This window comes from Balaenoptera acutorostrata (assembly GCF_949987535.1).
Source record: "Balaenoptera acutorostrata chromosome 6 unlocalized genomic scaffold, mBalAcu1.1 SUPER_6_unloc_3, whole genome shotgun sequence".
Lineage (NCBI taxonomy): Eukaryota > Metazoa > Chordata > Mammalia > Artiodactyla > Balaenopteridae > Balaenoptera > Balaenoptera acutorostrata.
The window spans coordinates 299,359-312,987 of record NW_026645492.1 but is presented as its reverse complement, the minus strand read 5'-3'; the positions used below and the strand labels follow the sequence as shown (position 1 = coordinate 312,987).

Genomic DNA, 13,629 nt, shown 5'->3' with positions numbered 1-13,629 from the left:
TACCTATATGTGGAATCTAAGGAAAACAGAAACAAACAAATAAACAAAACAAGGTTATAGATTTAGAGAACAAATTCGTGGTTGCCAGAGGTGGGGGATGGTGGTATGCATGAAATAGGTAAAGGGGATCAAAAGGTACAAACTTGCAGTTATAAAATAAATAAGTCATTAGAATGTAAACTACAGCACTGAGACTATAGTTAATAATACTGTATAGCATATTTGAAAGTTGCTAAGAGTGTAAATCTTAAAAGTTGTCAATACAAGAAAAAACAATTTTGTAATTATGTATGGTGACGGATGTTAACTAGAATTATTGCAATGATCATTTTGCAATATATACAAATTTTGAATCACTATGTGTACACCTGAGACTAATATAATGTTGTGTGTCATTATACTTTAATTTTTTTAAATAATAATACAAATTAAAAAACCCACCTTTTGAAAAAGTGGCCAAAAATTTTGAATAGACACTTTACCAAAGATATATGTAACGCAATTTAGCACATAAAAAGCTATTCTACATGATAGTCATTAGGGAAATGCAAACAAAAGCGACAATGGTATTCTTCTAAACACCTGTTAGATGGCTAAAATTAAAAAGATTAATGACAGCAAATGTTTTATTTATAATGCCTAACCTGGAAACAACACAAATATTTATCAGTAAGGGAAAGGATAAACAAATTGTGGTAAATCCATATAGTAGAATAGTCAAAAATAAAAATAAATACATTATAGATAAGTGCAAGAATGTGGATTAATTACGTGATAATTATGCAGTGGAAGAAACCAGGCAAAAAACAATATATACTGTACGACTCTATTTATATAAAATTCTCTATGCAAATTAACCTGATGTCTAATGGCATCATGTCTAATGGTCAGTTGATGGGAAGAGCAAAGAGGGGTGGGAGGGCAAATTTATAAAGGAACAATAAAAAAATCTTTGGGGAGGGCTTCCCTGGTGGTGCAGTGGTTGAGAATCTGCCTGCCAATGCAGGGAACATGGGTTCGAGCCCTGGTCTGGGAAGATCCCACATGCCGCGGAGCAACTGGGCCCGTGAGCCACAACTACTGAGCCTGCGCGTCTGGAGCCTGTGCTCCGCAACAAGAGAGGCCACGATAATAAGAGGCCCGCACACCGCGATGAAGAGTGGCCCCCACTTGCCGCAACTGGAGAAAGCCCTCGCACAGAAACGAAGACCCAACACAGCCAAAAATAAATAAATTAAAAAAAAAAAAATGCCACCTCAAAAAATGCCACTTTGGCATAAATATGGTTTTGAGCTGAAAGCAATTGAAAATCAGCAGATGCAGGAAGAAATCTTCCCTCCCCTTTTCTCCCTAAAAGCAGGGCATGAATTTTCCCTGAGACCGGGGCCCCCTCGCCCGAACCAGGAAGAAGAGAGTGACTCTTGTCACCAAAGGTGGAGAATGGGCACTGAGGTGAGTCTACATAAACAAACCTTATGAAAATAGCGCTTATCTCCCAGCAGTTTCCCCATTCATTTCCTACTCACTTTCCTCCAAACCCCCTTTCCTTTCTTAAAAATGGAATATAAGCCCCCAAGTCTAACTACTTCTTTGAGTTTCACTTCCTTGCTGTTGGACTCTTTCACACAGAAAATATTCATTAAAATAATTGATGTTTTTTCTTCCATTATTCTGTCGTTTGTCAGTTTACTTTGCAGGCCCCTACGAATAAACCTAAGAGGGTAGAGGAAAGAAATTTCCTCTCAGACATTAGCAATGAAGGGGAAAAAATGTTTTAGTGGTGACATGGGAATGAACTTTGGAGTTGGTCAAATCATCACAAGGGTCACATCAGTCATCTATGCTGAGCAACCCTCCCTTGGTATTCTTGTCCTGCCTCTATTTCTCAGGATATCTGGTAACACTGCAGTGCCCAGGAATGTAATGAGCTCTCTCCAAGGTGAGGCCTATATGCAGATATTATTTTATAAACTATTTCCAGAATCTTGTTCAAGGTAAAACCATACAATTCATGTTCTAAGTTCGAAGGCAGCTCAGCTCACAGAGAAGACCTTTGAGAAAGCACAACATGCTTACGGGTCTCTGGCATGGTATCAATGTCAGCCTCTAGACTGTGTCAAAAGCAATTCTGCACTCCCTCGTATTGACCAAACATGGGTAAAATACCTCTTCTGGTGCTTCCTTCTCTCTGATGATGTAGCTACCTGGGAGCCTGGAAGAACTCACTAATACTATGCTTTCTAAGAGCAGTTTCTGCTCTCACTCAAAATTGTATAGTTTTTCTTTAATCATGTGGATAGCTTCAAGGTTAGTTTTTTGGATTTGGTATTTTTTACAATGGGATAACTTGATAATATATCTGAGAATACCCTTCCCAGTAATTCTAGTCTCCTTGACATCAGTAAGATACGGAAGAGAAAAACCTTTGTAAAATGGTGTTAAGGAAATTTATCCAAAAGACTGAAAAAAACTAAAGGGACTTTTTGCCTGTTCTTTCTTAGTTATGCTAGGGTTTGCTTATCAGGCCTGCCTGCGGATTTTCTGAATCTCTAGGCAGGTACCTTTGCATCTTTGTTTAACTTGTTATTTACTATTGATAAAGGTATGGTGTAATTCTGAAGGGGTTGATGTTAATTTGGACCTTGATTTCTGTCAGATAGCAATACAAATAATGTCTGTTCAGTAGGGATGCAAATGATTCCTTTCTGATGGAAAATACAATTTCCAAAATTCAGAATGTTAGCTGATTTTCCCTACAGAACATTAGCTATTTTTTATCTAAAATCAGTAATCCTATTTAAGAATTCTTCCAGCTACTATAAAAGCTTCCACCCCATTTAGTTCTTTTGCATCAGCACTACCATCATGCCAGTTCTCTTATTAATGGGTTCATTAAATCTGTGCCATATACTCATTTTACATTTGCATGAGAGTCATGAGTTTAATTTATGAAAATGATACTTTGACAAGGAGCAATTGTGAGTAGCACAATGTGCACCAGTCAACAAACCATGGGCACACAAAGTAAGGGCTACCTGCATGGACATACACACCAAAAAACTGGTCACTTTCAAAGAGTATCTCTGCTATCTTTTCCCTGCTTTTATTTGGGTTCATAAGAGCTCAGATTTCCCAATATCTAGTAGATATGTTAAGTTTCTCTGTTAAAAATATGTAGGCTTATATTTGTTTTAAGCTCATATATTATTTTTAATCAAAATTTTGGACTCTGCCCTTTTCCATAGGATAGTTAGTGCCTAGTGATTTGAGGGTGGGTCTGGTAACAGGCTCCTATCCAAAGCTGAGATTTATTCTGGAAAGTTTAAGCCTGCAGCTCCACACTGTAGGTGTCCTTACACCTACAACACTGAGGTGTCCTTACTCACCACCACCTCCCTGCCCTGCTTGTTCCCGCTGTCTGCCTGGAGAGAACCTGGGGAGAACCTCCACCACTGCCCCACTCTTCCTTCTTTTTGGTCTTCCCCCTTACTTGGGGAGATTGCTTGTACACTTCTACTTTTCCTTCTCCCTTTCCTTTGCCCCTCTTTTACCAAGTCTAATCATACTCCTTTGATGGGACTATTTCCCTTGCAATCAACTTCATTGCAATTGTTTTGATTAGTGGTTATTGGCACCATTCCCCTATTAAAAAGAACTAATCAAACACCTGACCTGGTGGGTGGGGATCAATTCCACTATGATGAGCAAAGGAGAGCTGAGAGGACACTGATTTCATAAATGGACTCGTGAATGTTTTAGTTATAAAGAGTTTTGTGTCCCTATACCATTTAGTAATTGTAGGCCTCTGATACTGAATTTTAAATTAACAAAAACTCTGCATTGTTCAATTCAAAGGATATATTCTACTTACTATTTTGTACCAGAACAAATGTTGAACTGGCACCAAAGATAAATGACACATCCTACCAGCCCTCAACGAGGTCACAGTCCAATGGAGTTGATAGGCATGTACATATAACATGCAAGATTTCTTTTATAAATATTGCAGAGGTATAAACCAGGTGAAATTAAGGCATAATTAGGGAGAAACACATGATTTAAAAATCTAAAAAGGCTTACCGGGGGCATTACATTTTATTTTATTATTATTTTATTTTAATGAAGTCCTGTTGCATTTTATATTGAGTTCTATGATCCAATTTGAGATCCATTTAATGTATATGAAAAGTGTAAGGTCTTTGTCTAGATTCATTTTTTTTTTTTTTGCATGTAGCTGTCCAGTTGTTCCAGCACCAAAATGACACACGGAGAAACAGACAATCTCAATAGGCCTGTATCTATTAAAGGATTTGAAACTATAATCAATAACCTGCCAAAAAGAAAGCACTAGGGCCAGATTGGTTCACTGGTGAATTTTAACAAATATTTTAGGGAAAATGTATGCTTATTCTCTAAAAATAGAACTAGAATGAATACTTTCTAACTCATTCTATGAAACCAGCATTATCCTAACACCAAAAGCATACAAAGCATTACAAAAAAAAAGGAAAAATTCAGACAAATGAATATAGTTGCAAAAATCCTGAACAAAATATTAGTCAATCAAATCCAACTATGTATGAACAGAATTATACACCATGGGCAAGTGGGATTTCTTCCAGGTATACAAGGCTGGTTCAACATAAGAAAACCAACTAGTGTAATTCATCATATAAACAGGTTAAAGAAGAAAAACTATATGGTCCTATTAATAGATACAGAAAAAGCATTTGACAAATCCAGCATTCATTCATGACAAAAACGTTCAGTAAACTAGAAATAGAAGGGAACTATTGCAACTTAAGAATGAGAATTTACAAAACACCTACAGCTGATATAATATTTATTAGTGAGAAACTAGATGCTTTCTCACTAAGATTAAGAACAAGGCAAGGGGGCTTCCCTGGTGGCGCAGTGGTTGAGAATCTGCCTGCTAATGCAGGGGACACGGGTTCGAGCCCTGGTCTGGGAAGATCCCACATGCCGCGGAGCAGCCAGGCCCGTGAGCCACAACTACTGAGCCTGCGCGCCTGGAGCCTGTGCTCCGCAACAAGAGAGGCAACGATAGCGAGGGGCCCGCGCACCGCGATGAAGGGTGGCCCCCGCTTGCCGCAACTGGAGAAAGCCCTCGCACAGAAACGAAGACCCGACACAGCCATAAATAAATAAATAAATAAATAAAAAGAACAAGGCAAGGATATCGCCTCTTAACACATTTTTTCAACATTGTCCTAGAATTCACAGCTAATATAATTAGACAAAAAAAGGAAATTAAAAGTATATAAATTGGAAAGGAAGAAATAAAACTGTTTTTGGAGATGACATGATCATCTATGTAGGAAATCTCACAGAATCAACAAAAAACTTTGAGAACTAATAAGCAATTATAGCAAGGTTGCAGGATACATTTTTCACGTATACAAATTAATTGCTTCCCTGTACACCAGCAATTTACAACTGGGTTTTGAAATTAAAAAACACAATATCATTTACATTAACACCCAAAAATGAAATACTTAGGTATAAGTCGAAGAAAATATGTGTAATATCTATATGAGGAAAAACTACAAACCTGTGATGAAAGAAATCAAATAATTTAAATAAATGGAGAGATACTACATGTTCATGTATAGGATGATCAAAATTGTTAAGACGTCAGTTCTTCCCAACTTGATCTACAGATTTAATTAATCCCAATCAAAATCCCAAGTGATCTTGTGGATATTGACAAACTGATTCTAAAGTTTGTAAAAACCCAGAATGGCTGACACAGTATTGAAGGGAGAGAACAAAGTTGGAGGATTAACATTACCCAAAATCAAGACTTACTATAAAGTTAACAGTAATCAAGACAGTGTGGTATGGGCAAAAGAATAGACAAATAGATCAATGGAACTGAATAGAAAGCCCAGAAATAGACCAAGACATATACAGTCAACTGATTTTGACAAAGGAACAGAGGCAATATGATGAACAAAGATAGTCTTTTCAACAAACAATGTTGGAATAACTAGACATCCACATGCAAAAAAAAAAAAAAAAAAAAGTGAATTTAGAAACAAACCTTACACCTTTCACGAACATTAAGTGAAAATAGAGCACAGACCTAAGTATAAAACACAAAGCTATAAAACTTCTGGAAGATAACATGGAAGAAAATCTTCCAACTCTACAACACTCTGGAAAAGGCAAAATTATGGAGACACTAAAAAGATTAGGGGTTGCCAGGAATTAGGGACAAGAGAGGAATGATGAACAGGTAGATTACAAGAATTTTTAGGGCAGTGAAACTATTATGTATGAGATTGTAATGGTCAATACATGTCATTATACATTTATCCAAACCTATAGAACGTACAACACAAATAGTGAACTCTAATGTAAAACTTAATTAACAACAATATATCAGTATTGGTTCATCAATTGTGAAAATGTACCACTAATGCAAGATGTTAATAATTGGGGAAAAGGGAATGGGGCGTTGGCAGGAGAATAGAATAAATGGAATCTCTATATCTGCTTAATATTTCTGTAAACCTAACACTGCTCAAAAAAAAGTTTCTACTTAAAGAAATAGTGGCAGAGAGAGTTGTAGATTTGTAGCAAAGTGCTGATTCATGAAGGTTTTAGAGATTTAACAAAAATGCAGTAAGTGATTGCTTAGGGCTAGGAGGCTTGTGGGGATAGTAGGGTGATAGGTATGGGATTTCTTCTTGAGGTGACAAAAATGTTTTAAAATTAACCGTCGTGATCACTGCACATATCTGTGAATATACTAAAAACGACTGAATTTTACACTCTAAATGGATGAGTTATAATCATATGTGAATTATATCTGAATAAATCTAGCTAAAAAATTATATGGCCTAGATCTGTGTTATTAAATTAAATAAACAGCACTTAATAGTTTTTCTATAGCTGAAGTGTATGCTGTAAGGTTCTAACATATGACTTCTTCCCAGGAAGTCAATAATGTTTAAAAGTATAAAATTTCAGAGTTAATATCAATTTTTTACAGATTTCAATGACAAGAGAATCACAGATGCAAGGGCCAAGAGCCATTAAAATAGTTTCCTTCCAGATCACAGACTAATGAATAAGATTTCCAAATGTCAATATTGATGGCATGGAAAAGTATACACTATTAATTTGGAGTGAAGCTGTCAGCATTTATTTTTGAATGAAAACGATTACAAAACCCTCTTCCCCAAACACACACATACAAATGCCGAAGAGTGCATCCTCCTTCGTGAAGCTACCAACTCAGCAGCATTCAATGAAGGGCATACAAAAGATGGAGCGCACTACAAATTTCCATTGTTGCCACCACCTCAATAACAGAGGAGTGGCTTTATCATCGGAAGTAATCGAAAGAAAGAAAGAACAGATGGACGTCTGGTTTATGGGGACTCACACAGTAAGCGTCACCCGAGGTGGAGGGCTTGCCACGAATAGAAATTAGGTGTTAGAAAGAGGGAACATGAGCGCAACAGAGAGGAAGACGGTTTGGAGAAGGGATGCTCAATTATTTTATTCGGTTGTTTTATTTTGTGATATATGTCTGACAAACTGATTGCACAGAATCGCATTCTCTTACTGAGTGAAACTAATTAGTGTAATTATTTTAAATTGAGGCTATCTTATAAAAAAGCTGAAGAACTCGGGGGCTTCCCTGGTGGCACAGTGGTTGACACTCTGCCTGCTAATGCAGGGGACACGGGTTCGAGCCCTGGTCTGGGAAGATCCCACATGCCGCGGAGCAACTAGGCCTGTGAGCCACAATTACTGAGCCTGCGCGTCTGGAGCCTGTGCTCCGCAACAAGAGAGGCCACGATAATGAGAGGCCCGCGCACCTCGATGAAGAGGGGCCCCCTCTCGCAGCAACTAGAGTAAGCCCTCGCACGGAAACGAAGAACCAACACAGCCAAAAATAAATAAATAAATAAATAAATTAAAAAAAAAAAAAAAAGAAAACCCCAAACATGATAAATATCAATACAAAGAAAACCAAGCCTGGGCACATCATACTCAGATTACTGATGAGTAAAGATAAGGAGAAAATCTTTAAAATATCCAGAAAATAAAAGACACAACACATACAGAGGAACAAAAAAAAAAAAAAAAAAAAATGCTGAAGAACTAAAACCAAAAAAAATGATTTCTTTTGATTCTTTTAAAATATCCTATGAAAAGCTAGCTTTTAATAGGGATTTTAGATCGCTGTTATTTGGGGTATTTTGTACACTCTCTTCTATAGTTTCTAATTCACCTCTGTTTCATCGAGTGAAAAATCACATTTCATTGTACTTGTGCTCCATTTGTTCTCCATATAACATCTTCCCACCCTTGTTTTAGTATTATCTAAGATCTTGGGAGATTTCAATCAAAAACATGTGGATGATTTTGGGCTCTAAGCTTGGAGCATCCACCAATTATGTTTGAATTCACGAGACTGAAATAGCTATTGGCAATAGTGTAACCAAGAGAGGAGATCCCTTCTTACACCTCACACATGTACATTTCACATGAGTGCCTTTACTGTAGCTTTATGACAAAGATGTTTAACCACCTGGCAATTAAAAAACAAAACAAAACACTTTGGTGCTCTAAATTCTTGTCATATTCTTCAAACTTATTGTCCTAAAAATATTTGTATAAACAACTGAATTTCAAAGGCATATTTTTAAAAGCTTTCTTATTATATATGCATATAGATCAACTTCTTAAACACTGTAAGCTGTAAGATGGAAGAATTTCTGCATCTAAGTGCATGCTTCTTTTCTTAGACATATTTGCACAATCATTGCAGGCTAAAATTGATGGTGCTCCTGAATGCAAGTTCCCTATAAGGTAAAATTCAGTTTCCTGTACTTCATTCCTATAATCTATAAATATTGAAATGAGGTAACTAGAAGGTAAGTTCATTTAAAAATATAACTAAATTATTTTTGTAGCACATTGAATATTGTTTATTAGCATATATATTTTAAGGCACTGACTTACATAGGAATGATTCCCAGGGTGAAAACATGTATGTGATGTTTTAGAGAATAAAACAAAATTATTTTTATAACATATGTATATATATATAAATGCATATATTAGCCAATATCCATTTGTAAACCTTTATTCTATTCAAACTTAATACTCCACTTCCAAAAAGATATGTCCATGTAAAGTTGATACAGTTCACCTCTTAAAATATGTCTATGTTTAAAAGAAATAAAGGTGCACTATACACCAAATTCTGTTATTTAAATTTGTATTTCATATATAAATTGGACTACACTGCATTATGTAATACTCCATAGGTACTGAATAAGTAATAAAAACTAAAAATAGTATTTATCTAGATGATATGATTGACCAGAAGGTATGTCCTGGATTATTATAAATATTTCAAGAGGAGGAGGATTATCCATAAAACCTTTTACATCTGAAGTCCTGGGTCTTATTAATGTTTCGACAACCTTTAAGTACAGAAACGCCTATAGAATCAACTGGTGAGTAAGTTCTTTCAAATGGTGAGAACAGACTATATATATATATGCTACAAAAACCTGCCTTCTAAGTATGGAACCGTAAATCTCTCCACACTGGAATCCCAGAATGGCCAAGAACAGATAGAAAACTAAGAACCACCTCCCAGGGTCTTGGGGCATGCACAGATAAACTTGAGAATGAGAAGGAATGTCCTGCCCTGGCAACATTCTAACCCCTCTTCTTGGCTGCTTCATCTGGAACCCTGATCAGAGAAAGGGAAATAATGAGGGGGAATAACGCTAGTGGGTCTGGTGACTGATGGTCAGCCATAGCAGCAGGTCCCCACTTGGCAAACGGGGGGTGTCAATGGAATGCCCTGCCATCAGCAATGCACTTAGTGAATGACGAGTCTGTGATAACAGAAAGTGCATGTACTATAACTGAATACAACAGGTTACAAAACTTTTGTAATACAGGTACACACATTCATACACACATGCACAATACAACCTCAATTATGTAAAATAAAGCATATGAAAACCATAAAGACAATACACCAAAACGTGGGTTGTCACTGACTGGGAGATTATGGGTAATACTTTTCCTCTTTCTACTTTCCTATTATTTTTTTCCAATTGTCTATAATCGTGTATTGCTTGGATATCTAAAAAACGTATTTTAAATGTCAACATAAATTCAATGAAATTTAGCAAATTTCACGTTTTAGCAAAAGAGAAAAATGAATACTCTTCAAAACAGATAACGATCCTTCCTACAAACGACTTTGACCATTGGCCTGATGATAAAGGTTGATAATTAGTAAATAGGAGGACGCTTTGCAAATGTTGGCGTCAGCAGCCTGCCCCAGACCCCTCTCTCTGGGTCAGATGGTTCTTTTTTCTGTAAAACATTCTGGTCTATCCTACAGGACTGGGGAACGTGGAGGGAGAGAGGTGTAAGGAGAGGAAAACGGTTAGAAATCGGCTGGGTAACGGATATAGCCTCAAAACTGCTCTGAAAGTGTTTGCAGCCTGTACCTGCACTAAACAGCCCGATCTGTTTCACACACACCAGGGCGTGGCCCACGAGGAAAAACCCGCGCATCCGTGAGTGACATTTTAGACCTTAAGGGTATCGATACTTCCACTTTGCAAGGAGCCGTTGCTCCCACCACATCCCCAAACTCAAGCCTCAAGGAGGGTGTAGGTTTGGCTCCGGCCAAAGTGCTGCGGGCAGTTTTAACTTTACGTTCCTGTAAGGCTGCCCTGTTCATCTCCTGATCTTGGTTTCGGGAGCTCTGAAGATCCGTTTAAGGTTCTTTTCATAGACTGAGCCTCTAGGCCTTTGTGTCTAGAGAAACCCAAGCCTCCCTCACCTGGGGACCTGTGATCTGACCCTCCTACACCATCAGTAAAGATGCAGGTGCTCAAACTGCAAGAATCAGGGTCTGTGTTTAATGTCCCCGGGGCAAGCACGTCGGAGAAGGGGTGGGGACAGGTCAAGTGCGAGTGCTGGGAGACCATTCCTGCAACAGTTCTCTTGGAAACCCCTGTCCGCGTCGTACTTTTTCAGCTGGTGGGTGGAGGCAAAGACTGTGGACGCGTGGGCTCATCACCATCACCCTCCGCGCACTGGCAACTTTTGAGTGACGGCAGTAACTTCCGGGTGAATGGATTTTTCACTCGATTTGGGTTGGGGATGGATGATGGGGACAAACGTCTGGGAGTGTCGACTTAAAAGAGTCTATCGATTTTATGGAGGACTTGTGGACTTCCACAGAACACCCAGTGCAAAAGAGGGGTTCGGGAGGAGGGGTGCAGAGAAACGAGGGTGTGGGAATAGGCTGCCATAAACCGGACAAATACCCAAAGTGAGTAGGGGGCGCCCGGCTTGGCCAAAGCCGGGCTGATGCCACCGAGGAGGGCCACCTAGAAGAAGGAAGCTCAGCGTGGGCGCCTTGACCCCGCTCGGGTCTCCGCGGCTCGCTCCCGCCCCCTCAGGCCCCCGCGCCTCGCTCCCGCCCCCTCAGGCCCCCGCGCCTCGCTCCCGCCCCCTCAGACCCCCGCGCCTCGCTCCCGCCCCCTCAGACCCCCGAGGCTCGCTCCCGCCCCCTCCGGCCCCCGCGCCTCGCTCCCGCCCCCTCTGGCCCGCGTGCCTCGCTCCCGCCCCCTCAGGCCCCCGCGCCTCGCTCCCGCCCCCTCAGGCCCCCGAGGCTCGCTCCCGCCCCCTCAGGCCCGCGCGCCTCGCTCCCGCCCCCTCAGGCCCCCGCGCGACGCCGGCGCGAGCCGGCCCGGCCAGACCCCGGGGGGCAGCCTCAGAGGCGGGTGAGGCCTCGGCGGGCGTCCCGGGGTGCAGGGCGCGGCGAGGCGGGTACCTTGGTGCGCTGGTAGAAGTCGTCCACGGACCGCGAGCCCATGAAGGGGAACTGCGTGTGCGTGTCGATGCCGCCGGGCAAGACCAGCTTGCCGGCGGCGTCGTCGTTGACCACGCGCCCACCGCGTATCAGGAGCCGCGACGGCGCCGCCATGGCGAGGGGCGCACACGCTGCAGAGCCTCCCTCCTTCCGGCGGCACGGGGCGGGCGCGCTGGCCCGGCTCCGGGTTTATCAAGGACCCGCTGCGAGGGGGTGGGGGAGGAGCGGCTCCACCCCCGGGGGGCTGGGCCTGCGCGAAAGGCTGGGGCGGGCGCAGAGGTCAGCGGGGTTCTGACCTGAAAGTTCCGCCGACCTGAATCCAGGTTTATGTCCAGACCCTGATGTACACCGAGATTTTTTCCCTTCCAGTCATTGGAAGGGAAAAATCTTGGAGGCACTTTTAAAGACGAGGGACGTTTGTTTTCCTTTCTAAGAAAAGGCACTTTGGGGAAAGAAATCCACCTCATTTCTTCCCTTTATGAAGAGTGTGTCTGTACCAAAACTCAGAGACAGGCAGAGAGAGAGAGGAAGGGAGGGAGACAGACAGACACCACCAGCAGCAATGAAAATACCCACGCCCCGAAGAACCACTTGATCTGGATTTCCTTTTAAATATTCTTAACTATGTGAGGAACAAAGATAAATGACATTCTCGTCGTCAAGGAGCTAAGAGCCAACAGTGACACACATACATATTTCAATGGATAACAATAAAGAAACCAGAAAATTCTACCTTCGAGAGAGGCTAAAGATACGCGTTTAGAGGAAAGGGGGAGTTTATTTCTGCCTTGAAGGAAATTAGCTATGGAAGATTCACAAAGAGGTATCTGAAGCAGGACGCAGAGGACGTGGACATGGAGAGAGGAGGGGTGGGAAGAGGGACAATGCTCTGGGTGAGGGAACAGCTGGATAAAGGCGCCAAGGAGGTGATGGCAAGTTGAGTGTGACCTCCACGTGGTCAAGCTGAGGGGCTAGGGTTGGACAGCTGTGGACCACCCCCTTCCTCCCAGATGAGAAGGATGAAGAGAAGGCAGAGGAGGAGCCGTGAGAGAGAAGGGAGCTCGGGGAGCCCTGCGTGGGGGAAGACGGCAATGCGGGATTTCAAGAGCACCGAGATCGAATGCCGCAGGAAGCGTGGGGAGCGTGGTGGACGCATGCTGCTGCATCGTCTATTCTCTTCCTCGTTCTGCCAACAGTCACTGGAGTTTCTTTAGCAGGAAATCCTCCCCGTGCATTCTCAGAACACTCGCCTAGGTGGAACTGATGGGACCTCCGGCTCTGGGACTGATCTGCTTATCTAAGCACTTCCAATCACAGCAGGAAGTCCTCACGGCCACGGTGATGTGTTCGGGGATGACACGGGTCCCAGGAAGACTAACTGTGCTCAGTGAGAGCTGATCCTAACTTGTGTTAGGTTGAGCAGATGAGGGGCTTTCTCTTTGCTGCTGGACTTGAATCCTGGAGGGAGTAAAAGACAACAAGGGAATAGTCCTGTGAACAGAGCCAACACAGAGAACAGGAAGGAGAGATGGAGAGGAACTGGGTTCTCATGACACCGTTGGTGCTCCTGGAACCAGCCATGCCTGATGTCCCCTCTTTCAGACTCTCCAGTGTTTGCTTCAGCTGGTTTACTTTGGTTCTTTTGTCCTTTTCAACCATCAACTGACAGAGGATGGGAAGGTACTTCGAGTTTGGGGACTAGGTGGTCGGTCACATGTGACCTCGGAGATGGC

General features: G+C 41.6%; 1 protein-coding gene across 1 annotated transcript in view; it reads right to left on the bottom strand.

Moving 5' to 3' along the window:
• Positions 1-12,025, bottom strand: part of LOC130706600 (V-type proton ATPase subunit B-like) — a 123,508-nt gene extending 111,483 nt beyond the window's left edge. Inside the window, exon 1 of the transcript XR_009006798.1 lies at positions 11,858-12,025. The gene's annotated coding sequence lies outside the window, so the exon portion shown is untranslated. The remainder of the gene's footprint in view (positions 1-11,857) is intronic.
• Positions 12,026-13,629: the final 1,604 nt, after the last annotated feature.